The sequence below is a fragment of the Dreissena polymorpha genome, chromosome 15, assembly GCF_020536995.1.
Source record: "Dreissena polymorpha isolate Duluth1 chromosome 15, UMN_Dpol_1.0, whole genome shotgun sequence".
Classification (NCBI taxonomy): Eukaryota; Metazoa; Mollusca; class Bivalvia; order Myida; family Dreissenidae; genus Dreissena; species Dreissena polymorpha.
This window is the reverse complement of record NC_068369.1, coordinates 60,239,735-60,251,922: the sequence shown is the minus strand read 5'-3', so window position 1 is coordinate 60,251,922 and position 12,188 is coordinate 60,239,735.

Sequence of the window (12,188 nt, the reverse complement as noted above, 5' to 3'; positions counted from 1 at the left end):
AAACTACATGCATATATCCGAAGAAAACAACCATACAAAGCGTACCACTGTGCTTAAAATATTTTTTAGAAAGCACATCCAAAAAAACAAAAACATTCCGAACCTTTGTCAGAACACAGAACGTAGCGCTCACTGATTTTCAGTTATTTTCAGTAAGTATAATCCGTATCTGAAGCGAAAAACTAATGACACGTGCCTGTCGAAGCAGGCACTGAAGTAACAATCAGACTCCCTCCATTCTATACATAAATGGTGACGTCACTACGTTATTGTCACCTCTATACTTAGACGCATCACGCACCTCCATTTGGAGGCATTTATGACTACGACACAAAGAAGTCCGCGGATGAATGAAGAATTTGCTTTATAAGTAAACTTTCATGTTATGATTTAAAAGTTAAGTATAATTTTGTTCAGTCTTACGGTCTTATGTTAGAAGCAATTAAAATTTTCGTAAGTTTTCAACAATTTCGCTCTTTATTCATTTTTATTTACTGTACTTTCACTTTCGGTTGTATAACAACATGTATCCTGTATTGACGAAAGTTTGCAATGAAATAGCGTTTTCAAACCCGCTTAAAAAGTTTCAGAAGGTGTATCTGATGCGTGTTATGAATAGACACAATGTCATAGCTATATTGCCGACTAGTATGGGAACAATTTGGTATTTCAAGTGGCTCCATTTGCATTGCAAGAGAAGTTCAAATTGACTTGTTCAGTTTGTTAAATCGAGGGCTTAACGGAAAACTGCAGTATCTCCTTCTTTATTTAATATGAGTTACAACAGTCTTCCGTTCACCCCTCGAAATTTTGACACCCTAATTATATATTTTTTAAAAGTGCCTGAGATATTTTTTTCTTTATATAAACGAGATCAATGAAAATTTTAGTAAAAGCACAGCATTGATGTTCTATGATGGTCATTTTTTAGTGGAATAGTATGTTACAATAAAACGATTATAACTATTGTATTAATGAATTTAGATTAGGTGTCATCTTTAAATGGGGTAGTAATTCATTATATGAGATTAGCACATTATATAGTTGAAAAATAAATAACACTTTAATGACTTACCATATTAAAATCAAGTAGCATAGAATATGTTGCAGGTCATAAAATGTAAAACTGAAATTGAAGAAGCTTTACAAATATTTTACACTGACAACACTGTTGGTTTTCAAAAAAAAATCCTTCCTATCTACCTGCCCTAGTTTTTTTGGGGCAAATTTAAATATTATTAATATCATTGAATTAAATTATTAAAATATCAATATGTTTTGAGTACATTAGCTTATTTTATTATTAATAATAAATACTTTGCAAGGAAAGTCCAATTCTGTTTTAATTAGTCTTAATTAGGTACTAGTAAAATTGAAAATATCAGTGACATCCAACACTTGGCTTATATGCGTATGAATGCATATTTTCCTTGACAGTTACATAGTACCCTATGTAAATGGATTAAAAACAACAAATAACTATAGTTCCACAACCCAGCCCATGTTGACTCAAGCTGAATTAATTCATCAATTGATCCTATTTAATTATATAAAAAACAACATGTGTAAGATTTTGAGAATATCCCATGTATTCCCCTAGTATTCCTCTAGTACACCAACATGCAGGTCTTACTAATGATTTACATGCACTCCTTAAACAGTTTAACAAAAATAATGAATGATTAATCCAAAGAAAACAACAAACAAGCTGCTTCATATAAAAATATTACATAAGCAAAATAATCATTTTATAATAAATCAAGATTATACTTCAACCAAACCATTATAAATTTATTGTGGGGTGGGGGTGGGGGGGGGGGGTAATGTAAGCACTAAAACTAAAATGGGGGAAATGTCTGGGGAGGGAACATCTTAGGGGGGGCGTCCGGAATTCCTGGTAAGGGCGACAGTGTTGTTAATGTGTCTTTAGAAGAAATAACTGAAGGAAAGTACTCATTGGTGTATGCCCATCCAGAAGCATTTCTGAGCATATCAATTGGAACAGCAATATTGAGTGCATTTGAAAGAGATATAACTGTTTCATGCATTGCTTTTGATGAAGCCCACAAGTCATGGTCCTTTAATGGTAGCTTTCTTATTAGGGAATTTTATACTTATTTTTTACTCTACAATCTAGCTCTTTTGTCATAAAATGAGAAGTTTTATTATCCAACAGGTTTTGTGTTTGAACCTCACAAATTTTATAATACCAAAGTCCCATCATATAATCATCATCACAATCAGCAGCAGCATTATCATATCATCCATCATCATCGTTAGCAGCAGCATCATTGTGTTGTATTATCAGAATTAAATACAAATACAAACACAGCCATTACAACTCTTACTACTACTGCTACTAATTAATTAATTATCTACTACTACAACAAGAACAGCAACTACTACTACTGATCTTACTTCTACTACCACTAGTCTACTACTACTACTACTACCACTACTACTACTACAACTGCTACTACTTCTACTGCTACTACTACTACTACTACCACCACCACCACCACAACCACCACCACTACTACTACTACTACTACTTGGTACACCAGAACGTGTTGTCCATGGAGACGATAATGAGAACTTCGAGAGTATTGATCGAACCCACTTCCAGCGGACATCATTCTCTACACCATAGCGACCATGAATTAATATTTGACGCCATGTACAACATAATTCACCTTATTACAAAAAACATGGAATTCACAAAATGACTTAAAATGCTTTAAAATAAATGCAAATTTGAAATTTGAAACAAAACAACCTAAGCAATACATAATAAAAAAACACTACATTATTGAAACACTGATACCATGAACATTTTAGGGTGTAACACCTTATGTACATGTACCAGACCTTTTATGTACTACCGGTACTTTGAAACTTTATGTACCACCTACATAAAATATAGGTGTTATTGTCCATTTATTCATAGCAGTCCTAATGAATTAAGGTCATTCTCTAAACATGATTAAAGTCTAAAGAAGGAAATAATTTGATTTTTTTACAGTTTGAACATTATGGTCATTCTCTCTTCTCTTCAAAGTATCACATTTCAATTATACAATATAATACAAACATTTTAGACTTTATAATCCTTAGTCAGGATAAGATAAGAGACAAATGAATTTTTATAATTTACTTCAATTTCAGGTAAGACTAATAAATCATTTATTAAGTACTACATGTACTTGGGCTAATAAATTAAACTTAGACACTAAGTGACACTTAGACAATCTGACAAAATATAAAATCTATGGCCAATATATAAGTCTTAATTCATAAATACTATCACACAAAATACATTTCATCAATAACACACATTCATATTAAATTAGTTATCTCTTTATATTATAAATATGGTACATAATGTGTCAGATAGTGGTACATAAAGTGTCGGTACATAAACGGACTGGTACGTAATGTGTGACATTCAACATTTTAAAAATCAGTTAACAATATATGGACTTCATTGTTTTGCATATACGCAATCAAAGCATATTTATTAAAAATTAAAACACACTGTTCATGGCTGTATCTTTTTATTTATACATGCATAAACTATTCTGGTTATTAATACATTTTTAAAATTATATATAAACAAGAGCACCACATTATGGGTGCCAAGCTAGGCTGCGGTGCAGTTTTGAATAAATGAAATTTATTAAAAGAATTTTTAGAGGTTAGTGACCTTGACCTTTGACCGAGTGACCCCAAAATGGGTGTGGTGTGTAGAAATCATCACGGTGCATATACATGTGAGGTTTCAATGTTATAGGTGGAAGCACTTTGATTTTAGAGCCGATGTAAAGATTTTAGCTCGACGCCGACATCTGACGACGATATATGACAATACCTAGGGTTTTCCCCGAAAACAGCCGAGCTAAAATTGAGCGCCATTAGTCCAAATTTTTGACGCTCTTAAATATTAAGCTACTTTTTATATGGGTAATATTTGGAGCAAAGAATTTAGCCCATATAAAAAGTATCTCTAAATTCTTTGCGCGTCTTATAAATAAGACTAGAGCGCCATATAAATTAAATGGAAAACATACAACATTATGTCAAGAAAAATAAAGCTGTAAAAATCTCACCTGCTCGTCTTTGATGTTGCAATTAGCACATTCAGCATTTTCAGTATCTACTAAATAAATATATGAAAGTGCCAAATGTCCAAGATACTATGACGTCCTCCTCAAAATGTTAGATCCTTTGAACTCCATTTATTTTATCCCTGATTAATCCTCTCACACATGAGGCCTACATGTAAGATTCCTTGTAATGTTCACAGCGTTTATTTTAAATCGTTTACGTTCTCAAATTTCAGCAGGTAATTTATTATAAATATTTATTAATGATTTTGATTTATTTACTATTTCGAAGATACAGTCTTGCAACGTGTTTAGTTAGTCTAAGTTACGTGTTTAATGAAAAGTGGCTCCTTTTGAAGCATAAACTGCATCCATGTATATATTACAGCTGGCCCGTTTTGATGGGGTCTGTTTTTGATAATAATTAATTACCATTTTTCACTTCCGTGTTTATTATGTTTACCAACGCCATGATGGAAAGTCCGTTTCCCACAATGCTTAGCGCGCATTCACACAGGTCAGTAAGACCGGTGTGACACAATGGACTCCCTCGGAAAGCTCTTCTACATATTTGCCTTTGTTTAGTTTGCGGACATCAGTCAATAATTTATTAATCAGTTTATTTTTTGTCGTGTTACATCGGACTCTGTTAACACCATTAAGTAATTACATTCTAATTAAACTTAACTCGCACTTGGCCTCATGCTATCTATATATAAACATTAACATCTTAATAAAAATCAACCTCATGGCCGTGTAGAATTGCATTTCAAATTAGAGATCAATACCACATTATACACATTCATTACTGCTCTAGTATTAAACGATTGCATGCAAGCGACCTCATCAAAAGTGTAACTTAATGAAGCACGAATGTGACGAAACGGACAGATGATCCCATAATTATATCATCGTCATAAAACCTTTAAAAACTGCAATAATGGTTGCAAACGTGTCCATACAAATCTTTGCTTGATGTACACATATTTTAGAGCTTTTTTGTGGGTTTTATTATCCCCCGCCATAGGCGGGGGAATATTGTTTTGGCGTTGCTTGTCCGTCCGTCCTTCCGTCCGGCACTGTTGTGTCCGGAGCCATATCTTGAAAGTGCTTTGGCGGATTTAATTGAAACTTGGTATGAGTACTGCGCAGTGAAATACCATATCCGGTTACTTCGTCTATTTCCGAGAATGATTGTGATATTTGTTGTTGCTTTTACATTTTCTTTTTCTTGAATGTCTCGTTTACGCAAAATAAAATCAAAGCGCTGTAAGCACTGAAGGCCTGGGGCTAGGTTTAGTGTGACGTAAAATGCATTTACGATGTTTAGTCCGAATTTCTCCCTTTGTCCGAATTTATACGGATTGACCCTAGCGTTTGAGTGCAGAAGCTCTGAGACTGAAAGAAAAGACAATATTTGTGTATATACTACAGTGTACATAGACAGGCGAAGGACTACACGGTACTGGTGATGGGAACGATATCCTTTTGTTCAACTCTACAGATCTGGTAGAGGTTCGTCTACATTGGCGGTGAAGATATACAACAAAAACATGGCCTCAATAAACTGTTATTATTGGCGTCAAATACATCAACTTCAATAGCCTAAAATAGATTTCTATTACATAATTAACAGATCAGGAAAACACGCATACTTCCTTTGTAGCATGTATACAAAAGAAAATCCACTTACCCTGATAAAGAACGGTGTACATATTGTGTACTTTGTCTCACGTAGAACTTTTCGCTCTGGATTTGCGCGCTCGATCTGCGCAGTGAAATACCATATCCGGTTACTTCGTCTATTTCCGAGAATGATTGTGATATTTGTTGTTGCTTTTACATTTTCTTTTTCTTGAATGTCTCGTTTACGCAAAATAAAATCAAAGCGCTGTAAGCACTGAAGGCCTGGGGCTAGGTTTAGTGTGACGTAAAATGCATTTACGATGTTTTGTCCGAATTTCTCCCTTTGTCCGAATTTATAGGGATTGACCCTAGCGGTTGAGTGCAGAAGCTCAGAGACTGTAAGAAAAGACAATAGTTGTGTATATACTACAGTGTACATAGACGGTGGAGGACAACACGATACCGGTTGTGGAAACGATAACCTTTTGTTCAACTCTGATCTGATCTGATAGAGGTTCGTCTACTTAGGCGGTGAAGATATACAACAACATGGCCGCAAAAAACTGTTATTGTTGGCGTCAAATAAATCACTTTCAATAGCCTAAAATAGCTTTTATTACATAATTAACAGATCAGGAAAACACTCATACTTCCTTTGTAATGTGTATACAAAAGAAAATCCACTTAAGCCAAAGTCTCACTTTTGCCGGTAGAGCCCCGGTCCATCCCGGTCTGCTAACGCCGGTCGACCGGCGAGGACCGGGATGATTCGTAGACATTTTTTTTTACGCAGTCACACTATTTCCCGGTGCCGCCCCGGTTGAAGCCTGTCAACAGCCCGGCAGAGTCCCGGTCAACCCGGACTGGCTATGGTTTATCCCGTAGCTCTGCCGGTGTCTGTATGGGCCCCGGTGGAACTACGGTGCGGTCCCGGTTGTTCCCGGTGCCGTCCCGGTTGTTTCCGGTGCCGCGATGGTCGTTGCCGGTCCTTTCCGGTAAGTCCCGGTTCATCCCGGAGGTATAAAACATTTTAATACTTTCCCGGTGGAGCCCCGGTTTTTCCTCGTTCATCCCGGTCGTCCCCGATGGAGCTCCGGTTCATTCCGGTAGAGCCACGGTTCATCCCGGTAGATCCCGGGTCACGCAAAGGGGCTCCGCCGGCATCATAGTGAGACTGGGCCTTTACCATGATAAAGAACGGTGTATAGATTGTTTACGTTGTATCACGTTGAACTTTTCGAGCTCGATTTGCGCGCTCGATCTGCGCAGTGAAATATCATATCCGGTAACTTCGTATATATCCGAGAATGATCATGAATATTTGTGTGTTTTTTTTTCATTTTCTTGTTTCTTAAATGTCTCGTTAACGCAAAATAAAATAACAATATCTTAAAATATGGTTATAAATACCAAATGTAATGCCTTTAAAAAATGTATCAGAAAAAACTTCTTCTTACTGTCTCCGTAGACACTCGTATCTTTTCGGCTTAGACCATCAAGTGAGGAACTTCTTCTCGCATGAATATGCAAACAATAATTAAAACTATGTCGTAGCCAATGCTTAGCAATTTTGCTTCAATAATATTTTCTTACACGTGTTATGGCACTGTCATGTTATATAGTGATGTTATGTATTTACAAGGCGGGTTATTGAGATCTTCGAAGAACTTCTTTGATTGCGCATGAATTACCGCCAAGCGGTAAATCGGACGTTTGGGAATTCATTCATTCGTGGGTTTTGGCAACCAGCCAATTCTGACTGTCTCAGAAATTTGTATCATTGATATTGCCTTAGGGCTACGTCCCAGGCCAAAAACAGTCTTTTAAAAACGAAAACATTTTCAAAAAACACCACGCGAATAAAGAAAAATGCTATGCATTGAATATGTGTGCATGAATTATATTGTTAAATTGATCGAAAACTCAAATTGGTATGTTAAAGAATTAAGGGTAGGTACGTAAAAAAGCATTAGTCTCGCTGGAGTTGGTGGTAGCAAATCCATTTTAATGTCGTATGATGAAAACAATGTATACGCTATGTAAGCATTATCTTTCAAAGTGTCAACCCTTTCGTCGGGTTTATGATTTACAAGATAATTTCTATATACCAAATAATATATAGCTCTATTTCGTTTTTTTAGAGAGAGATTTTTGGTCAAAACGGGGTACAAGGACGAAATTGAGTTATTCACATTTTCAGAAGCTCCCATGTATACTGAACACGGAACACTTAAGATTTTTGCAATATTTCTCAAATTATGATGAAATATATACAAATGCAGGAATAACACAATAACATAAGGTTTTATAATACGATATAGTTAATACAACTCAAAAACAAGAAACCATCATACAAGCTATATTGGTTATCATAGAAACACCAACAATAATCAAATTATTGAAATTCTGTATATACAAAGATGTGTTTCATTGTTTTTTTTGTTTAATAGCTGATAAAAAACTTCCATTCCAAATGCAGATACAAAGTCAAAGTGTCTATCTCAATAGATATGGACCCTTATGTAAAAATTTGCTCTAAATTAGTTTGCAGTACATTTGGATCAGACAAGATTACTAACAATTACATTATATTAGCAAATGTACTGACACTGCAAAATATATAATCATTGATGTTTACAACGTATCTTAAGAATTTAGTTGCCATGTAACCATGCAAAACAATTACCATACACAAAACAATGTATTTAAAAGATGTAAAACTAAACTAATTTATTAAAAAGAGGTGAAACTAAACTAATTTATTAAAAAGACATGAACATCAAATATAATGTTTATTAAACCTAGCATTGAATAATACACTACACAACCTAATTAAACATTGCATTTTCAATCGCTCAGAAATTCAGATATTATAGTAACTCTATGATAATATAAATTTGTACAGAACTCAAAACAGATCCCAAAATTAAGTACATACATGTACAAACATATTTTTCTCAGTTTTGTTCAATTTTCATTTAATCGTTCAGTTAATGTTAAACTATACTATCTTAAAACCTATTAAACAACAATATAACAGAGATCAAAATTGTCAAAGAGTTAGTTACATAACAAGGACCGTCAACATTCTCGTCATCTTCATCCACCTCCTCTTCCTCCTCCTCCTCCTCATCATCATCAACGAACCGTAACCAATTACGAACTCAGCCGAGCTATCATTAGAACAAATCTTCGGACCTAGTTCCATGGAGAATGTACTATACATGTGACTTCTAGGGTGTTAACAATGTTTTATCATAGCCATATAAAGAAAACTGCCCAGCCCTCTGGCGACCATGTTTTTCAACGGACCGGAACCATTTTTACACTCAGCAGAGCTATCATAAGAACAAATGAGCTTACCAAATTCCATGAAGATTGGATTATAAATGTGACTTCTAGAGGGTTTAAATATAGTCATATATAAATATATAAATATAGTCATTATCCCGCCCTCTGTTGGCCATGATTTTCAACGGACCGGAACCATTTTCGAACTCAGCTGAGCTATCATAAGAGCAAATGTTCTGACCAGGTTTCGTGAAGATTGGACTATTAATGTGTCTGCTAGAGTGTCAACAATGTTTTACTATAGCAATATTATTCAGACAAATGTTATGACCAAGTTTCATGAAGATTGGACTGTAAGTGTGACTTCTAGAGTATTAATAAGGTTCTACCATAGCCACATAAACAAAACTGTCCCGCTCCCTGGTGGCCATGTTTTTCAACTGACTGGAAAAAAATTGAAATCAGCTGAGATATTATTGGGACAAATATTCTGACAAAGTTTCATGAAGATTGGGTAATAAATTTGACTTCTAGATTGTTAACAAGCTTTTTATTTAATATGACATAGTGACCTAGTTTTTTACCTCATGCGCACCTGTTTCGAACTCGACCAATATATCATTGGGATAAATCTTCTGATCAAGTGTCATGAAGATCACACTATGTGTCTTCTAGAGTGTTAACAAGGCAAAATAATGACGACGGACGACGCACGACGGACAAAGGTAATCCTTAAAGCTCGTCATGAGCACGTTGTGCTCAAGTGAGCTAAAAAACAAGAGGGGTATGTCAGTGCATATATACATTTCGTTGTACCTTCACTTAAACCATTTTTTGATACACATTAATTATGCGATTATCTCGTACCGAAATCGTCAAACATTTTCTTCAGATCAATATTCAAAAAGAAATAATAACAACGCATCACTGGACTCAACGAAAAATTATATAACAATTATTTTAATTTTTTTATCAAGCAAACAAAACATAATTAACGACGGTCAAACGATGGCATACTATAGTCACACTTGCATTTTTTTTTTAACAAAATGATATTTTTCAAGCTTTCTGTACTTAAATGGACATGGATAATGGCCTGCTTCACGACAAAAACAAGAAGATAATGGCATGCTTAACTGTGGTGATGAACGAATTATCTTTTTTATGAGCTTAAAGCTTAAAATAATCGATCCTTTGTCAAGCATAACTGCGTTCCGCACCTTCCCCCTTTCATTCGAATGCCTATACAATTTTGAAAACTTTCTTATTGTGTTAACAGTGCACCCAACCTTTATGCCGCTCATGTTCATCCACAATAATGTTACTATGTGTTAACCTTTTACCTCCCTTATTCCGAACCATTTCATTAACTTCCATTTGAACATAACAACCGAAGGTCACAGTTACCGTTACTATAATATAATAATTGGTCGTTGGCATGCATCTTATCGGTTAGGTATTTAAATTGTTGCTGTTTAAACTGTCAATAACCTTAATCAAATAATGTTTTGAAAACAGTTTGCTCAAGCTTTGATCATGTAAGCCTATAACCTTACACTCGGTAAAAAAATGTGATAATTTAATTAACGAAACGGGCAAAATATTCCAAAAACGTAAAACATTCGGAAAAGAAAGAGATTAACAGTATACATGTATACTGAAGTATTAATGTTGAGTATTCACCAAAAATAAACAAATGTATCGTGTATCCATCAAAAAACCGCATTAGTATGCCGAGTAAACATATTCTTTATGAAACTGGATGACTTTTTACATTTCGGTTGACCCCTTCTAAGTATTTTCCGTAAACGAGTCGACACTCCACATTGCCATGACTCGACAGTTGCATTTTGAAATCTCATTATACGTGTATTGCTTGCAGAGCACACTTTAACAATATCATTGAAAGCGAGATGGCATCTGCAACTCATAGTATGTTTACCTTCAAAAATAAAATTGTAGAATTTCATATATGATACTAATTTAACACTAAAGCATAGCTCATTCAAGATTATAGTAAGTAATTTCTTCGAAAAAAATGTCTACATATGTATCGCTATCTAAACAATATTTAACGTCTGTATTTGCACATTGATAAAGTTTAACCGAATATCTGCATTACGCGAGCTTCATTAAACATCACGTTAATATCAACACTTTGATATTTAGGTGAATGTCCTCATTAACAAAGTTAACATGGTAAACCATCTTCGTTGTGTACTGACTGTTGTCTACACAATGTCATGTAAAATATATTATGTTAATGGCGAATCACAAAGCATAACAGCATCAATAGATCTATAAAACGTTAAAATACCACAAGCTTGGCAGAAACAAGAAATTAATCAAGAATAGCATTGTGTCTCATGTGCATTTTATAGGATTAAGAAATATTACTTAGATTGTTAGTAACTGATGGTGTATGGGATATACACCCGCAGCAATTATTTACCATAAGACAAAGACCTATAGAAGTCTATAAGTCTTTGCATAAGAGAACGAAAATACGCCATGGGAACGTGACCGCTCTAAGCCAATCGGATTACGTCATTTTTGTAGAAGGTGAGCTATTAGGTTATTGCCAATCATAAAACCTACTTTTAGACTGTTGTACATTATGTTATGATGGGTATAAATATTGCATTTTTTAAATATTAATGAGCACAAATATCACATTTTACTTGCTAATAGCTTGCACACCATACTCATAAATTCCCATTAACGCAGTTCATTGAAAAAATTAACCGTAAACGACAATATTTTTTTAATTTGTATTGCGTTTTTAAAATTATTATTTATAGTAGCATCCTTAAATCAATTGCATAAGTAGATGTTATTTAAGGTTTATTTAAAAAGAATGGAAAACGAGCAATATGTGTTTGCGTTGTTTTACAAAAAAAATAAACGTGGCGGCACTAACATTTTTATTATGTTCGTTTTGCAAAACATTGTTTAATGTTTAAGCAAAATTATAGTATTTAGGCTATTCATGTCAACCGCCGCGCAAAGCTTTCACGGGAAATAGCAAAGCTGGTTTATATTCCTGCCTTCATAACTAATCACGTTATGATAGCCTAGTCACGTGTTACAATAATTCTACCGTTATTATTTTCACTTTTAAAATATAGATAACTATTTTCTTTTCATTATTAACCTTATCTTACATCC